Here is a 15,737-nt window from a genome sequence, read left to right as displayed (position 1 = left end):
CTGGCACAGGCTACCCAGGGAGGTGGTGGGATCCCTGGAGGTGTTCAGGAACTGTGGAGATGTGGCCCTGATGGATGTTATCAGGGGGCATGGTGAGGTGGGTTGGGGTTGGAATCAAAGGAGGACCCCCATGTATTTCAGCAGGAAGCACTACTGGTAATAAGACCTTTGGAGCAAATCCTGGTAGGGCCACGCTCAGCTGGTCCAGTCCGGAGGCTGTTCCTCCTTCCTGCAGTATCTGCAATGAAAACCAGCAGCTGCTTTTGTGTGGCTGGGCTCACATCCAGCAGTGGTGAGGGAACTACAATGATAAGAGACAGTTGCTGAAAAAATGAATGAAATTTGACTGTATGATAGGATGGAGTTAAATGTATTGACAGGATCTCAGGCATCCCAGTGTCCATCAGCTGGCTCTCGAGCTCCTAAAAGACAGGCGTGCTGTAGAATGTTGTTGAATTTGTATTGTACGTGCGTGTTCTTGGAACTGCAGAACAAATGCATGCATAATCCAGACTTTGATTTTAGCAGCTCTGACTGCGCTGTCTCAACAGACCCAACTCAGTTGTGTGCGCTGTTTTGAAATGATATGTTAACAAGAAGTTGGAAAACAAACTCCATTGCCCAGAGTAAAATAGGACCGTGCCCATAGGCTTAAACTTTTGGCTAAGAAAGTGGTGAGATTTTGAATCTTTGAAGTCAATTATTCCACTGTGTGTTAATAGGGGCCAGTTTCCTCATCTAACTTTTGCGCTCCAATTAATTTCCATAAAGGAATTGTGATTTTCTTTTCAGTCCTAAGTGATATCTCCATCTTTTAGGCTCATTTTGTTTGCCAGGGGGTTACAATGCAGTAATAGATACCCCCTCCATTGATTTCCTTCTAGTTTGCTTGTTCCAATTCTTTCCTCAGTTTTCCTATTTTAAACATTTTCTTGAAGCCTTCGGCTTCTTCTTTTGCCTCCGTCCCCTGTACAGTGTATGTCCTTAAACTTGTGGATATAAGGTAATCTGGTACGTGGTTTATAAAAGCTGCCAATTTGCCAGCTTCTGAATTAGAATCCAGCAATTAGAACTGGGATTAAACGTGTACGTTTGGTTTTATGATAAATGAATGCCTCATGGTCAGCAATGTCCCTGCAGTTCTTTACCATCATACATATTTTGTGTGTCCATATTTTGTTTCAGCACTGGCAGACTTCATAAACAAAGAGACAACTGGAGGAGTTATCAGGGCCGTTGCTGGAAAACAAGCTGAATTTGTTTCTGAGACCTCTGAAGCCAGTGTCATGGTGAAGTTGTACAAAAATGGCAAAGAAATCACGACCAGTAAGAAATTCACAACGGAAGATAAAGGGAAACTGCATAAGCTTGTGGCTTCAGGTGTAACGAAAGAAGACGAGGGAACATACATCTGCAGAATTGGAGATGACACTCTGATTTTTGATTGGAAAGTCTCAGGTAAGTTTGTGAGGCAAACATGGGATCACAATCCATGTAAAGCACTTCAGACTTAATTCATTTAATTTGTCCAACCCTGTGGGTTTACAGTATTTAGCACAAAGATTGCATAGCTCTGTTGAAGCAGTTCTGACCTTCCTGTTGTCCCTATGCAAATCCACAGTATGAGCAAATAATGTAACTGTGTTGTGATGAATTCAAGACAGCCTTAGCTGCAGCTGGGGCTGGAGTCACGACTTGAGCCCTGACATCTGGGCTTCATTCTTCTAGTTCATGAATTGCCTCAGCACTTACATCATCTTTAAACCTATGACTGAAATGGTCCTAGGTTCTTAGCATGGGAATCCAGTCTCCTCTTTTGACAAATTAAACTCCACATTTGGAGAGTTGAGTGTCTCCTGCTGTACCCGAAGGACGTTGTGATCTCTGAGGTGTCTCCCTGAGGTGCTGTAAGCACAGCCATTAGCTCATAGTGCAAGTAAAGCACTGTCAGGTCAAGCCTGGAGGAGTAATGCTTGTCACTGACATGTTCCTGTTCAGGGTGGAGCTGGTGGGTTAAATAACACAAGAAATTGTCATTGAAATTCAATATCTGTGAAATTCAGCTGGCTGCATTCACAGAACCTGGCGTTAAGATCTGTTTTCTGTTTTCTATCTTGAGCCTCTTTTCCATAACCCAGTTTTCATTTATGAACTGAAGCTCTACTGAAAACCTTTCGCTGTAATCTTTCTATGTGATATTGATTGATGCTATTAGTTCTTAACAGCTTGACTCTAGTGGGACTGTTCTTCTTAGGTCACCTAGTTTTAAAAGAATAGATGACTCCTGTCTATTACAATTTTTAACTCATTATTTGTTCACTGATGCCATAAATGTGCCTGGCATAGCAATTGGCCTTGGTATATTCAGTGACTGAAAGCAACAGTTGTTGCTCTAAGAAATGCAATACTAAGCTAGGTCTGCCTGTAGCTGACAGCCATCAGCTTGCTCCTCAGGCAGGTTGTGTCTGGATGGAATGAAGGGCATGAAATACTGATGTGCTCCTCAAACGCTGCTTGTTAGCTTAGACACAAGGTGTTGAATAGGTTTGTTCATGTATTGAAAACACATTACTTAGCTGCCTTCATTTTAGCTTCAGAAGAACATGTGCAGAATACAGAATTGATTAGAAGAAATAAGAACTGTCTGCATAGAACTTACTCTTTCCTTACACAGGAGAATCAAGCACACGTTTGTATGTGAGTACCTCCAGAGGTGAAACTCAATCACCCAAATGTAATGAGCAGAGACATTACAATCAGTTCTAACTGTATCTTCATGCTGTGCTGAATAAGCCTGAGTCAGGATGTAAACCACTTTCTCTTTTTTTCTTCAGATGAAGCCATTAATGTTGTCAACAAGCCCAAAACGACTCCAGAAATATCAGTCAGTCCTTCTGAAGACCTGGAGCTGGTGTGTGAGGTGTCAGCTGCAAGCGGAGCTGTTGTATGGAAGAAAGATCAAACAGAGGTGAAGCAGGACCAGAGGATAACCATCATCTCCCAGGGGACGCACCGCAAGCTCATGGTCAAAAATGTGACCCTGAAAGACCATGGGAGCTACAGCTGTGAAACAAAAGATGACAAAGCAACATTCCAAGTGAAAGTCAGAGGTGAGAAAATGCTTGGAATCCCAGAGATAAAGGAACGCTTCATTTGGTGTGTCTTGCGTTTGGAGGATCAACTGACAGCCTCTCTGGTGCAAAACATTTTGGCTATAGGACTTTCTTTGTCATCTAGTGTCATAGCAACACTTTTCTACATGTGCTTTTCCATCCAGGAATGAACTACTGCAACAAACCATAGGCAAGGAGGGTAACTTGTGCAGCTCTTGTAGTCAGCTGGTGTCTGCAGGGTTACAGTGCAAGAGCACACCGGGCATGCAAGGAGTGAGAAAAGGGGAGGTGTTTGAAGAGATCTGGTTACAAAATTTGAATGACACAATGAGGTGGAAAATGCCAATAATCAGACTGATAAATGGCCTGGGTTGCAAAGGCCCACAGTGCTCATCCAGTTCCAACCCTCTCCTTCCTATGTGCAGGGTTGCCAAGCAGCAGCCCAGGCTGCCCAGAACCACATCCAGCCTGGCCTTGAATGCCTGCAGGGATGGAGCATCCACAGTCTCCTTGGGCAACCTGTTCTAGAGGGCTGTTCCCTTCTGATTTACTGGAAATGTAGAAAGACATCAGAAGGAAAAAAGAGAAGGGAGGAGGTTCAGCAGTGCATGCAGGTGTTCTAAATCTCATGTCCAAATCTGCTATCAGACTGCAAAATGTTTAGCTTTGCGATATGATGTAATATGATATGATATGATATGGTATGATATGGTATGATATGGTATGATATGGTATGATATGATATGATATGATATGATATGATATGATATGATATGATATGATATGATATGATATGATATGATATGATATGATATGCCTATCATTTCCCAAGGCAAAATAGAGGGGAAAGCATTTACCTGTCTTAATGAGGCATCATGATGCTCCCTGTCAAGGGCAAGTATAGTGAAAACAGGGAACTGGAGTAAGCTCTGCCACAGACTACAGCAAAACGGTGTGACTGTTGTGATGTCCCTGCAGAGAAAGAAGACGTGTTTACAAACAAGGACAAGGTACAAAAGGAGGTGAAGGCTGTACTGACTCAAAATGCCATGCTGAGCTGCGAGGTGGCCCAGGAGAAGACTCACCTTCAATATTGATGTAACTGGTAGGAAACACATTTTGGTTGATATTCTTTGATTATTCCATATTTCCATAGTCTGGCTGTGGAAATGTCTGTGTGAACGTGTCCTCTTGATTCTGCCATGAAATTGTTTTGGCGAGGAAGACAAGAAATGCTTACAAACGTGCAGCTAAAATGATTATTTGTTTTTAACAATGTTTTATCTATCTCTTCCCCTAGGACTACTTTTATCATCAGCTGTCCATGGATGTCCAACTGTGATTTGTACAATGTGCAACACTGCTCTGGCACTTGATATTTCAACAGTACTATTTACAGATCTCTACTGTGGCTGCACTGAGAAGGTTTGGTTGTCAGTGTCCTAAGAACCTTTAGTCAGAGGCATTGCACTTGCCTTTGGCTTGTTGAATCCCACGTTGACGACCATTCGTTTCATGTTCTGTAAATGTAATGATCAGTCGTGAATCCATTGATACCTTTCTAATTGTACGTTTCTCATTAGTCTGAGAGTTTAGCACGGAGGTAGATCTTTCACTCCAGCTGCAGTAGAGATTGCTCTGGTGTCAGTATATTTTGCACAAGATCCGGTAAATTTTAACTTAGACTCCAGATAGCCATGGGCACATCAGCTGCATTCTGAGTGACCATTAGTGAGCTGGCTGATGACGAGGGTTTGTCTTCTGTTTTATTTGTAGCTGCACTCTACTGGTTTTTGCTCATAAGTCAACTTGTTCTCTGTTAACTTTACAGTTCTCGTCTTGTATTCTGAGCTGATCAGGACAGGGAATCTGTTTTCTCCTCTTCTTTCTTATGGCAGTGAACACATTGGAGCTTAATCCTGGTCAAGGTTTGGCATTTGATCAGCTCTGTGGAGGAGCAACTGTACTGGGAGTCTACTGCCTTTCTGCTCACACAGACCTGGTGTCCTTGCAGGGCATAGCTTGCGTTCTGTTCCCTTGTAAAGGTTGCAGTCTTTGCTCTCTCCGTCTTGGGGCATTCTGCTCCTTCAGTCCCTGGTGTGCAATATATCTCTGCTCCTGTAGTAGACAGTTTTGCTGCTGCCTGTGGTGTAGACTCTAAACTATCAGCTCTCACTGTTCCCACACCACGTGGATGTGATTCTGTGGCCTTTGGATCTGTTCCGTGAGTTGTGTAGCTCATGCTTTTGGCTCAGGAAATTGGCAGTTTCAGCAAAGAGTGGATTACAGAAAGGATAGATTTGGGAGGTATCTGTCAGAGAAAATGAAATATAAATGATGACAGAAAGATTATGGCAACAACTGGAATCAACCAAGTTAATCCTCAGCAGCCAAAGCCAGCCCACGTCTTATTGCAGAGGTGTAGGGGGAAAACCCAGAAATGTAGTGCTTTTACACTTGAATTTTACTAGCTGAGGGCTATTATTAGCTGTTTGCCTCAGAAACCAAAGGTTTTCTGTTCTCTTTCAGACCGGATGACCTCATGGCTGCACAGGGTAATGTAATACCTCCTCCTCTGCCATACGTGGAGAGTGCTTGCCTAGCTACCGTTGCTGTATTTCTCATGTGTACCACTGTAACATGACGTGCCAGTCCAGCCCTCACTGCAAAATGATGTGGTGTGAAAGTCAGGAGGGATTATGAGTACTCTTGGAGTGGCTGGCTCTTTCACTACAGAAATCCTCATCTTACTAGCTTCTCCCAAAGTGCACTGGCTTTCTGAGTCTTAATTGATCCTCTTCCCATTGCACTCAGAAAGATTTTCAGGGTTCCTCTACCCCAGGGTTCCACTGGTAGCACAGAACAATCCCATTTTAAGGACATCGTGAATGTTAGGTGCTCAGTGTTGAGCATTATGGGATGCAGATTAGACCTTCTTGCTTAAAAGAAACAAGTGCTGCACACCTTGGAAACCTATAGAAAACTAGAGTAAAAAGGGCTGATTCTGCCATCTCATTCTCTCAGTATTTGTGGTGCACGCTGAAATCCTTACTTGAAGTGGGCCAAAGCTCCATTGCATTTGTGAGAAGTTTTGCATCACCTGGTTGGTCTAGGCCATGTTTGTTGTCTTGCTAATAAGCAAGCCTTCTGATCTTCATCAAATCATTGTAGTTGGAAAAGACCACAAAGATCCCCACATCCAGCCTCAACCCATCCCACCATGCACACTGCCCACGTCCCTCAGTGCCACATCTCCATGGTTATTGAACACTTCCAGGGATGGTGACCCCACCAGCTCCCTGCAAAGCTGTGCCACCACATCACCATTCCTCTTCAGAAGAAGTTTTTCTTAACATCCAACTTGAAGCTCCCCTGAAAACCATCAGTCAAAACAGGGGCTGTTGGAGATGGGCGGAGAGAATGATGCTTCTACAGTCAATACAAGCAGGGAGATCAAATGTAGAGTGTATCAACTGCATTCTTGCATTGGCTTGCTGCCCTGCTCCCTGGCCTTCAGTGGACTGCAGTGCTGGTGGTAGAGCTGTGGTGTGAATCCTGGGATTGCACGTACTGCAACGGTCAGCAGCACAGCAACTTGAGCTGAACTTACCCTCCTGGGCAGCTGCTGCCACTCAGAATTCAGACAGCATGCAGAGGAGAAAGTCATGAAGGAAGGGAAAGGGATGGCAGCAGAAGGCTTCACAGAGTGACAGCGGGGAGGAAGGAGATAGGGGACAGGTCCTGGAAGGGTTTGCCATGACTGCTGGGGAGCAGGAGCCTTCCCGGTCACCTGAGCTGGGTATGCCTGAATATGCTTGCACGAATGATCTGAATGAGTGGTCTTCCATGTCTCCACTGCAAATAAAAGACAATGTCAGTCCCCCTCACACCTGCTAGTCCTGCATTCATCCTTGGAGCCTCTGTCTTGGTATCAACATCAGGACCCTGGGATCTTTCCTGGGACCCAAACAAGCATAGGAAGCTTCTTCAAAATTGGGCTGCTGTTAGAAGCTGGCTAGCACTAGAGAAATCCATGATGTAAGTGCGTCAGAAATATTCTGCACTTCTACAGCCTTTTGTAGGGCAAACCATTTAATAGAAGTGGAAGCCCATTTATTTAGGGTTTATCTGTTCTCCCACGCCTCAAATAGGAACTAGCATGAAAGCTCTCAGCAACCAGTTGTTGGTAAAAAAAGAATCAGATAAAACAGTCATTAAAGTAATCAATTAAAGATTCGATGTATCAATCGACACCACTTAGCAAGGTGATTAACTGAACCACCTTAACTGAAGTGTGTATGCCTAACCAATTACACTTAATGTCTTTCTGATGCTAACTCCATTTGTTGTCACAAAGGGTAAGGTGGGCTTTAAACACTTTCTTCTATATGTGTTAGGTATTAAGAGGAGATGACCTCAGCCAGTTCTCTGAAGAATCAGAGGTTGCTGAGAGTGGAAAACCATGCTTTATGCATAAAACGGAGCTACAAAATCTAATGTAGGCCAAGTATTCACCATATTAAGGGCTATGTCATTGCCATAGGGTAGAGTCAAAAGATGGTTTTCTGCTCTTAATTTTCTATGGTTTCCTGATTTTGAGGTCTTCCTAATTGAGCTGTATTTGGCTGATCTCCAGCATAGAGTGGAGCAATATCAAAAAGACACACAGATGAAGATCTGTCATTGTCTTCATTAGAAGAAATCTGAAAATTAGGAGTCCCAGCTGATAGTAAAGACTACCGAGAGGGATGGGATGACCATAAGGACTGTGCTGAGGATGCATTATAATGTGTGATAAACACTGTGAAGCAGTGTTGCTGCAGGAAATTGCACAGTACAACATAGAAGCAAATTTTAATGTCTTCCAGTCACAAGCTGTTCATATCTAATGTCTGTTTTACCCAATGTTTTTCCAGTTCCAGAAGCAGAGGATGCCTTTATCAACAAGCAGAAGGTACAAAACGAGGTGAAGGCTGCACCAACAGGAAATGCCACGCTGAGCTGTGAGGTGGCCCAGGAGAAGACGGAGGTGAAGTGGTACAAGGAGGGGAAACTGATCACCTGGAGCAAGAAGTTCAAGGTGGAGTCAGAGGGCAAACAGCATCGGCTGGTGGTGAGCCAGGTGGAGAAGAAAGATGCAGGGGAGTACAGCTGCGAGGCTGCTGGCCAGAAACTCACCTTCAAGATTCATGTCACAGGTGAGACAGGTGTTGTCTGAAATACAGCAGAGAACAGTAAAGTAAAATCTAGTTTCTATTATACAGTGATCCAGTTGCAGTAGTCTGTTCTGAGGTTTTTTCCCTAGACTTGATTGCCTGGGTTTGTAGAAAGTATTTGGTTTTAGTATGGCACAAAGACCTGTTTCAGTCTGTCTGTAGAATAATAATTACTGATTTATGTACAATGGAAGCAATATTCAAGATATTATTCAAATCTCTCCTGTGCCTGAGATCCCAAACTGTAATTCTTGTTCACCGAAACATTTGACTAAGATAAGTATGTGCAGTGAGGCTGGAGTGCATGTTGTACGTGCAGCCTTTCATGGCAGGAGAAGCAGGAACTTCTCCTAGTAGTACACTGCCTTTTTCCTATGCCTTTATGTTGGAGGCTGCATCTGGATAGGTGAGTCTGCTACTCCCAGTAAGAGACCTGGTAGAGCTGACTATTCCCAGAGCTCAAAGTAAAATAGATATCTGCAAATCACACACAAAGAACTAAGGACTGCGTTGGTGAGCATATTTCCTTTGTGCCTTTGACAGTCACAGTTGTGGCAATGGTAGAGGCCATGAGGAGTCTGTTCAGGAAGCCAGGAGTACTGTTCTGGGTCATGAAAAGGCAGCCAGTGGTTTGACTATCACATGTTTATGTGTTTTGATGTTTCACAGTGGGTCTTAAGTTAAAGGAACTCAGGTTTTGGCTGCCTGCAGGACAGATGTTCTTTTGGGTTCAATATGTTTGCATAGTGACTTGCAACCATGGGACTGGTGTTCAAGGACCCTCTTGGTTCCTTCAGCTCCTAGGTTCTTTCTTGCCTAGATTTGACACTTAGTTTCAACAGAAGAGCTGATATTCTCTAGTGAAGGCTATTAGTTTGGGCACAAGTGGTAACCTAAACCTGTTCCAAGCTGTACATACAGACCTGCAAGATGGTCTCATTTCAGTCCCTCAGTCAATACTTTCTCTTTTCTTCCCTCAGAGCCAAAACCTGTGTTTATAAACCAGGAGAAGGTGCAGAAAGAGGTGAGTGCTGCCCTGGCAGCAAGTGCCTCCCTCAGCTGTGAAGTAGCACAGGATCCAACTGGAGTAAAATGGTACAAGGATGGAAGACTGCTTGCCTCCTCCAGAAAGTTCAGAATGGAATCTGTGGGCAAAACACGGCGTCTGGTTGTGGAGCAGCTGGAGAAGAAAGGTGCTGGAGAATACATCTGCGAGGCTGCTGGCCAGAAGATGACCTTCAAGTTGGAAACAACTGGTGAGCATTCGCTTTGGGAGCACTAAGCAGCTGTTTATGTGGCTTAGAGGAAGAGGAAGTGAGCCATGTCAAAGGGAAGGTGGTGTAGTGCAGGAATGCAGTTGAGATCAAACCCAGCAAACGTTTCCAGATTGATGAGGAAGGGGTCAGAAGAACCCTGACAATAACAGGGATCCGGGCTGAGGATGAGGGAGAGTACTTCTGTGAGTCCAGAGATGACAAGAGCAGCATTACCATCACCCCCAAAGGTATGTCTCTGGAAATGAAGGCTGACAGTGTGGAAGGATCCTTGGCTTCCCTCATCAGCCATTACAACACTGCAAAGTTGAGTTCATTTGTGTGTTTATGCTGTTCTCTGTGTTAACAACCAAGTACAAAACTTGTCTTTCTCTCTAAATAACTGTGGAACAACTGCTTCTGAAGAGCACAGCTGTTAAGTGGGCAAATCAGCCTTCAAGGCTGGAATTAAAAATCCCAAATGTGAGATGGGATTTTTTTTTACCCCTTCTTTGCCTCTTTTCTTCTTGCATCTTTGTAGATGCAAGGAGGATCTCCTCTACAGGCAGGGGATGTGAGTGTGAGTTATGGTGATCACTTACTGCAAGTCATAAAATCTGAAGCTTCCAATAAAATCATTGACTCTGTTGGCTCTTTGAAGGTGCTCATACATAACATGATAGCTGGTTTTGAGTTATACAACAAAAAAGCCTTTAATGGTTGGATGACTGGATTAGTTATTTGGAGGGGCTTTGAAGCCTTCACTGTGGGTTTCAGAAAAGGTTAGTGAAATATCTGGGGCACAAAGAGCTGAGCATGTCCTGGAGCAATGGAGAAGGGCTGGATGATTTTTGCGCGTATTTTCAGCCATAGAATTTTGTGTTCTGGTGGTGTCAGTACATTCTTTCGTACAGCATGGACGGGTTGGTTTGTTGCATTGGTTCAGACTTTTGTACTAGGAGCTCAGCAGTGGTTAAAGCTCACACTTGTGCAAAGTAAACAAGCTCCTGCAATTCGTCTCTACTCTGTTTTAGCTGTGGATTAACTTTACAGTTCCTTCCACATGCTTTATGGTTCCTTTCTGTAAGTCTACTTACACAGACTGAGTTGCTTAACTTGAAGTCTTGCTCCAGGATTTTGGGCATATTCTTAGCAGAAATATCACAAATAATTTCACCAACAATTCTCCCCACCTATATGTAGCTTTCCTTTTTTTCACTGGAAGGTTTTACACTGGCAGATATGGTGGGCATGTAGAAACAACCCCATTAATTCTCATGAAGTTCAGATTTCTCTGACTGGCCTTTGTATTGTGATTCTGCATGCATGCCCTGTAGCTAAAGCCTGGATGTCTTCCCCAGCACCTTCAGTCTCCCATCCTTATTTGAGTTACTCCGTTGCAAATCTCTCTGCTAGTACAGGAGAGTTTTTATTTTACCCCTTCTGTGAGGCAGCAGCTGGATGAGAAGGGTGAGATGAGGGAGGACTAGGTTGTTTGGGTGGCTTTTTTTTTTTTTTTTTTTTTTCCTAAGAGCCAACTGGGAATCAAAGTTCCCAAAAATTGAAGACGAACTGTGTCATATAGAGCAGGGTTTGTCAAATCACTGGCATGCACTGTTAGGACATCTTCTTCATCAACATATTCCGGACTGAGAGTTGTCACAAAATTCTGCTCTGTGTCCCAAAATGTGCACTTATCACTTCTATTGGCAGTTATGCCAATATTCTATTGGCAATTATGTCAATAATGCATATAAGAATGTTTTGCACTGGGCCATTGCCACCAGAGTATCCCTGATATATCAAGAGGATTGTTGTAACATTATTGTCCCTAGCACAAGTAATGATAATGTGCTCAAAACAATAGGTTTTTTTGTTGTTAATGACAAGTTCTAGTAAGCATAGAGAGTAGGCACTGCCTTTCATTATTCCTTATGCCAGATGCTCCTAGAGACCTCATTCCCAACTAAATCCACATCCTTCTTTCTCCTTCTCAGAACTGCATTTGTAAATCAGCAAACCATTGGCAGACATTAGCATCATACAAAAGGACAAGGTCACATTTGAGTGTGAGCTGTCCAGGCCCAACGTGGACATCAAGTGGTTCAAGGTATGGCATGTAATGGTGTTTTCCTTTCTGACTTGTCTGGAAATGAATGAGAGCCTTTAATTTCACTTCCAAGGGATGAGAGTTTAAGCTTTTGCCTGATAGCTTTTGCACTGCTCTCTTTTCTTTATGCTCTTTTACTTGCCCAGATCAGCACTCTTTGTTATTATGTCCTGAGTTCATTTATCAAGTTGAAATGAAAGTTTGTTTTGTGTTTCTTGTGAACTCCTGAGGTCTTGCTGCACAAAATATTGTTGGTTGGTGTAGAGTCTTGAGCTTCAACTCTAACACAGAAATTCTCAGCCAGGATTTTGTAGCCTTGTTGTGATCTGGCTTTTAGGGTGAAATCTGAGTTTTCTTTGCACCTGACAGTGTGAGAATTTGCTCTGGCACTTTGTGTACCTCCGCAGTGCTCAGCTGTTCCTTCCCTTACTTGGGGATAACATCATTTATTCAAGGTGATGTCCAAACGGGCTTGTTAACAGTTTTCCACAGTGCTTTAAGCTGTCATAGGTCAGCCAGAATTTATGCATGTTCTATAGCCATTCCTACATGTTGAAAACACTGCACTGTGCTTAAGCTTCAGCATATGTTCCAGTAAGCACAATTCCATTAATTCTAGGGGAGTGGGTGAATTAAGCATAGATCTGAAGGCTGCCTATGCTCAGTGCAGAGATGGAAGGACTCGTGTAGATCTGACTTGGTATTTTCCCTTCTAGGAATGGAAGGAGCTGCGTCAAAGTAAAAAAGTGGGCATTTCTTCCCAGGGAAATAAGAGAAGCCTCATTTTTCACAAGTGTGAATATGAAGATCAGGGAACATACTCGTGCAAAGCAGCCGAAGACAAGACGTCAGTTACCCTAAAGGTTCATGGTATATTTAACTGAAAGAGCAAATAAATCCTCTTGTGGTGTTTTGTACCACAGGAAGAAATGCTTCATGGGCAGTTTGGGCATTTCTTGGTTAGTCATTTTGGATACCTTTCTCTTTTTTCTTTATGCTTATGACAGATTTTCCCTCCGTGTGTTGCACTGGTTAAACCCCAGTCTGTAGCTCATCAGCTGGCTCTGAAGCATCAGACTGGTTACTGAACACACGGGTCTGCTGTGCCCTGGTAGATGCCACCTTCCAAAGGGACGTCTGAAAGGATGCTTTTTTCTGATTTCCTACTAGATGCTGTCCTCATGTGGCCACTTGGGTTCAGTGTTAGCATGAACATGAACATCTGTCCTGTCCCATGACTTTGGTGAACTCTCATTTTCTCTCTCAGTCTGCAGCCAGGTTGGGTTGCTGTTTCAGTACTGGCTGTTTTATGCAGGAACTCTGCTCCTGAGGTTAATCCAAGTTGTATCCAAGCCCTTCAGAAGGAAAGGGAAACAGTAGCACAGAAATATGAGCTGATTCTGACATAAGTAAGTGCAGACCTGGAAAGTTAAAAGGGATTGTGTGATGTTCAAGGGATTTTGAAGTACAGATGTCCCCTAGGTAAGATTTGTGGCTGACATTCCCCATACATTGTGGGCACACAAGCTAAGGAGAGACTAGTGATGAGCATGCAGAGAAGCCAATGGTTCAGACAGGTTTGTAGTGACACGACATTGTAGAGTTCCGTCTAGTTCTCCTTGGCATAGTTTGGAAAATAAAGATGAGGTGATTGGTGGTAACCAATATGGCTTCATCAAGGTCAAGCCAGGCCTGACAAACTTGGTGGCCTTTCATGATGGAGTAACAGCATCAGTGGATAATGGGAGAGCAACTGACATCATCTACTTGGACTTGTGCAGAGCATTTGATCCCGTCCTGCATGACATCCTGGTCACCAAAGTGGAGAAAAATGGTTTTGATGGATGGACCAGTTGCAGGATAGGGAACTGTCTGGATGGTCACACTCAGAGAGTTGCAGTCAATAGCTCAGTGTCCAGGTGGAGGGTGGTGTTGGGACCAGTGTTATTTAACATTTTTGTAGGCAACATGGACAGTGGAATCAAATGCACCCTCAGCAAGTCTGCAGATGACACCAAGCTGAGCGGTGCTGTTGATGTGCTAGAGGGAAGGGATGCTACTCAGAGGGACCTGGACAGGCTGGAGAGGTGGGCCCTTGGCAGCCTCATGAACTTGAGTGTGGCCAAGTACAAGGCCCTGCACCTGGGTCAGGGCAATGCCAAGCACAGGCACAGGCTTAGAGGAGAATGATTTGAGAGTAGCCTTGACCCTGAGGAGAAGAGTTGGTCTGGAGGGAGGTGTCCCTGCCGATAGCAGGGGGATTGGAACTAAATGACCTTAAAGATTCATTCAGTTCTATTGTTCTTCTACCCTTAATTTTGCTTGAAAGGTTTTAGAATAAATGACATTCTGGTTTCCATGAAAACTGTTTGCAGGGAGTTCAGTTTTAGCTAGTCTGTCTTTATGTTCAAGGGCAGTAATGCATTGACTGTGTTTAAGAGAGAAATGACTCAGGAATTGATGATGGTTTAGAATAACTGGAAGATGTGGAAGTGAATGAATATGGGAGTGCATCTTTTGTCTGTGAGATTTCACACGATGAGGTTCAGAGCCAGTGGTACAAAGAGGACAACAAGCTGAAGGCTGATGACAACATCAGAATGCGGCAAGATGGTAGGGTGTAAGAGGGGGATCTTTCTCCTGAGGGGGTGTGGGTTGGAGATGAAGCAGAAAGGACATCTGAAATGAAGTGAAGAAGGTTCAGAAGGGAGTTCCCCTTTCGTTTTGGGACTGAGGTTAGGGTGGAACAAGTGACAGGTGGGAAGCTTAGTGTGGGAAGTGTGATGCTATCCCACCATCCCACACTGCCAGGAGCAGGTAGGAAATGAGTGCAGTTCTTTCCAAAGTGAGGGTGAACAGGTCAGTCACTTCACCTCTCCAAAGAGGTTTTGTCTGACAGTGAGTGTGATCCTTCTGTATCAGGTACTTTGAAGGTGACGGCGGCCGCATTCGGTCAGTCCTTGTAGAAGCCATGTTTAGATTCTGCTTTGGTGGGGATGTGGATGTGGGGGAATGGATGGTTTCATTGACATGAGAGAACAGGCAGTGATGCTGTGAAACCAGATGGATGATGCTCAGCCTGGCCATGTGCCTCAGAGCTCTTTGCACGAGGAAGCCAAGTGTAGGTGTGGGTTTGCTCAGAGCTAAGTTACTATATTTTACCAAAGTAATTATCAATGTCCGTGTTTCATTGAACCTCTTTTCCAGTTCGTAATGTGAGGACTTTGATATTGGGATGGGAAGGTCATGGTTTGATATGGATGTTGGACTGGGAATCAGAAGATCTGGGCTCTCTTCAGGTTGTCAGTCTTATTGTCGGACTTCTTTTCAACATTCCTTTCTTTCAGTTATTTTTCCAATGATGTTTTAAGGCATTTTGAGCTGATAGGTGTAGTGTTCACGTGCAGTAATGCTGATGTGAGTAAGTAGGTGATAATGTAAGGGTTTTTTACATTCCTTCTAAATCTCTGATTTCTTTTGTTCCTTCCTTCTTTAAGAGCAATCCATTCATCTAGTAAAGGAGCTGTGTGACAAGGATGTGACTGAGCCTGAAGAAACAAAATTTGAATGCGAGATATCCATTCCTTCTGTGAAACCTCCCAAGTGGTATCTACTTGGTAAGTCTTACAGGCTGGAAGAAACTTGATTATGCAGCAAGAAGGCACCATCCACCGGCTGACCATACCGAAAACCACCACTGATATGACAGGCACCATTCAGTTCTCAATTGGCAAATCCAAATCCACAGCCAATCTGCTCGTCAGAGGTAGCGTATCCTGGCTTGGTTTACATCATGAAGATGAAGAATTAATTAACGTACAGTCTTCCTTCACTGGGGTCTTTGAAATATTGTGTGTGTGTCTGGAGGGTCTGCTCCATTTCCAGTTCAAAGTCGTTGGACACTAAATGAGACAGCTGCATCTCAGTAAAAGATCTGTTTGTATAGTTGTGATGTGCTTACTGTTCAGATCTACAGAGCTGACGTTTTGTCCCTGGCTATAGCAAAGAAGTCAAATCAGGTGAAATTAATTGTATTTCTGAACTA

General features: G+C 43.8%; 2 long non-coding RNA genes across 3 annotated transcripts; both read left to right on the top strand.

Annotated features, from left to right (window-relative positions):
* Window positions 1-2,845: 2,845 nt before the first annotated feature.
* Window positions 2,846-8,305, top strand: LOC146753367 (uncharacterized). The gene is made up of 4 exons (XR_014939172.1): window positions 2,846-3,110; window positions 4,092-4,218; window positions 4,414-4,538; window positions 8,030-8,305. It is a non-coding gene; the product is annotated as an uncharacterized LOC146753367 (long non-coding RNA).
* Window positions 8,306-9,321: 1,016 nt separating this feature from the next.
* Window positions 9,322-15,250, top strand: LOC146753366 (uncharacterized). 2 transcript variants are annotated; one of them, XR_014939251.1, is made up of 4 exons: window positions 9,322-9,585; window positions 11,580-11,692; window positions 12,409-12,555; window positions 15,190-15,250. It is a non-coding gene; the product is annotated as an uncharacterized LOC146753366 (long non-coding RNA). The 2 variants fall into 2 exon arrangements; XR_014939250.1 differs by lacking the exon at window positions 15,190-15,250 and having other exon boundaries at window positions 12,409-13,499.
* The last annotated feature ends 487 nt before the right edge of the window (window positions 15,251-15,737 follow it).

The sequence above is a fragment of the Coturnix japonica genome, chromosome Z (assembly GCF_054131305.1).
Source record: "Coturnix japonica strain WE chromosome Z, WE-NBRP24, whole genome shotgun sequence".
Taxonomy (NCBI): Eukaryota; Metazoa; Chordata; class Aves; order Galliformes; family Phasianidae; genus Coturnix; species Coturnix japonica.
The sequence above is the reverse complement of the archived record's forward strand: the minus strand, read 5'-3'. Positions and strand labels throughout refer to the sequence as shown.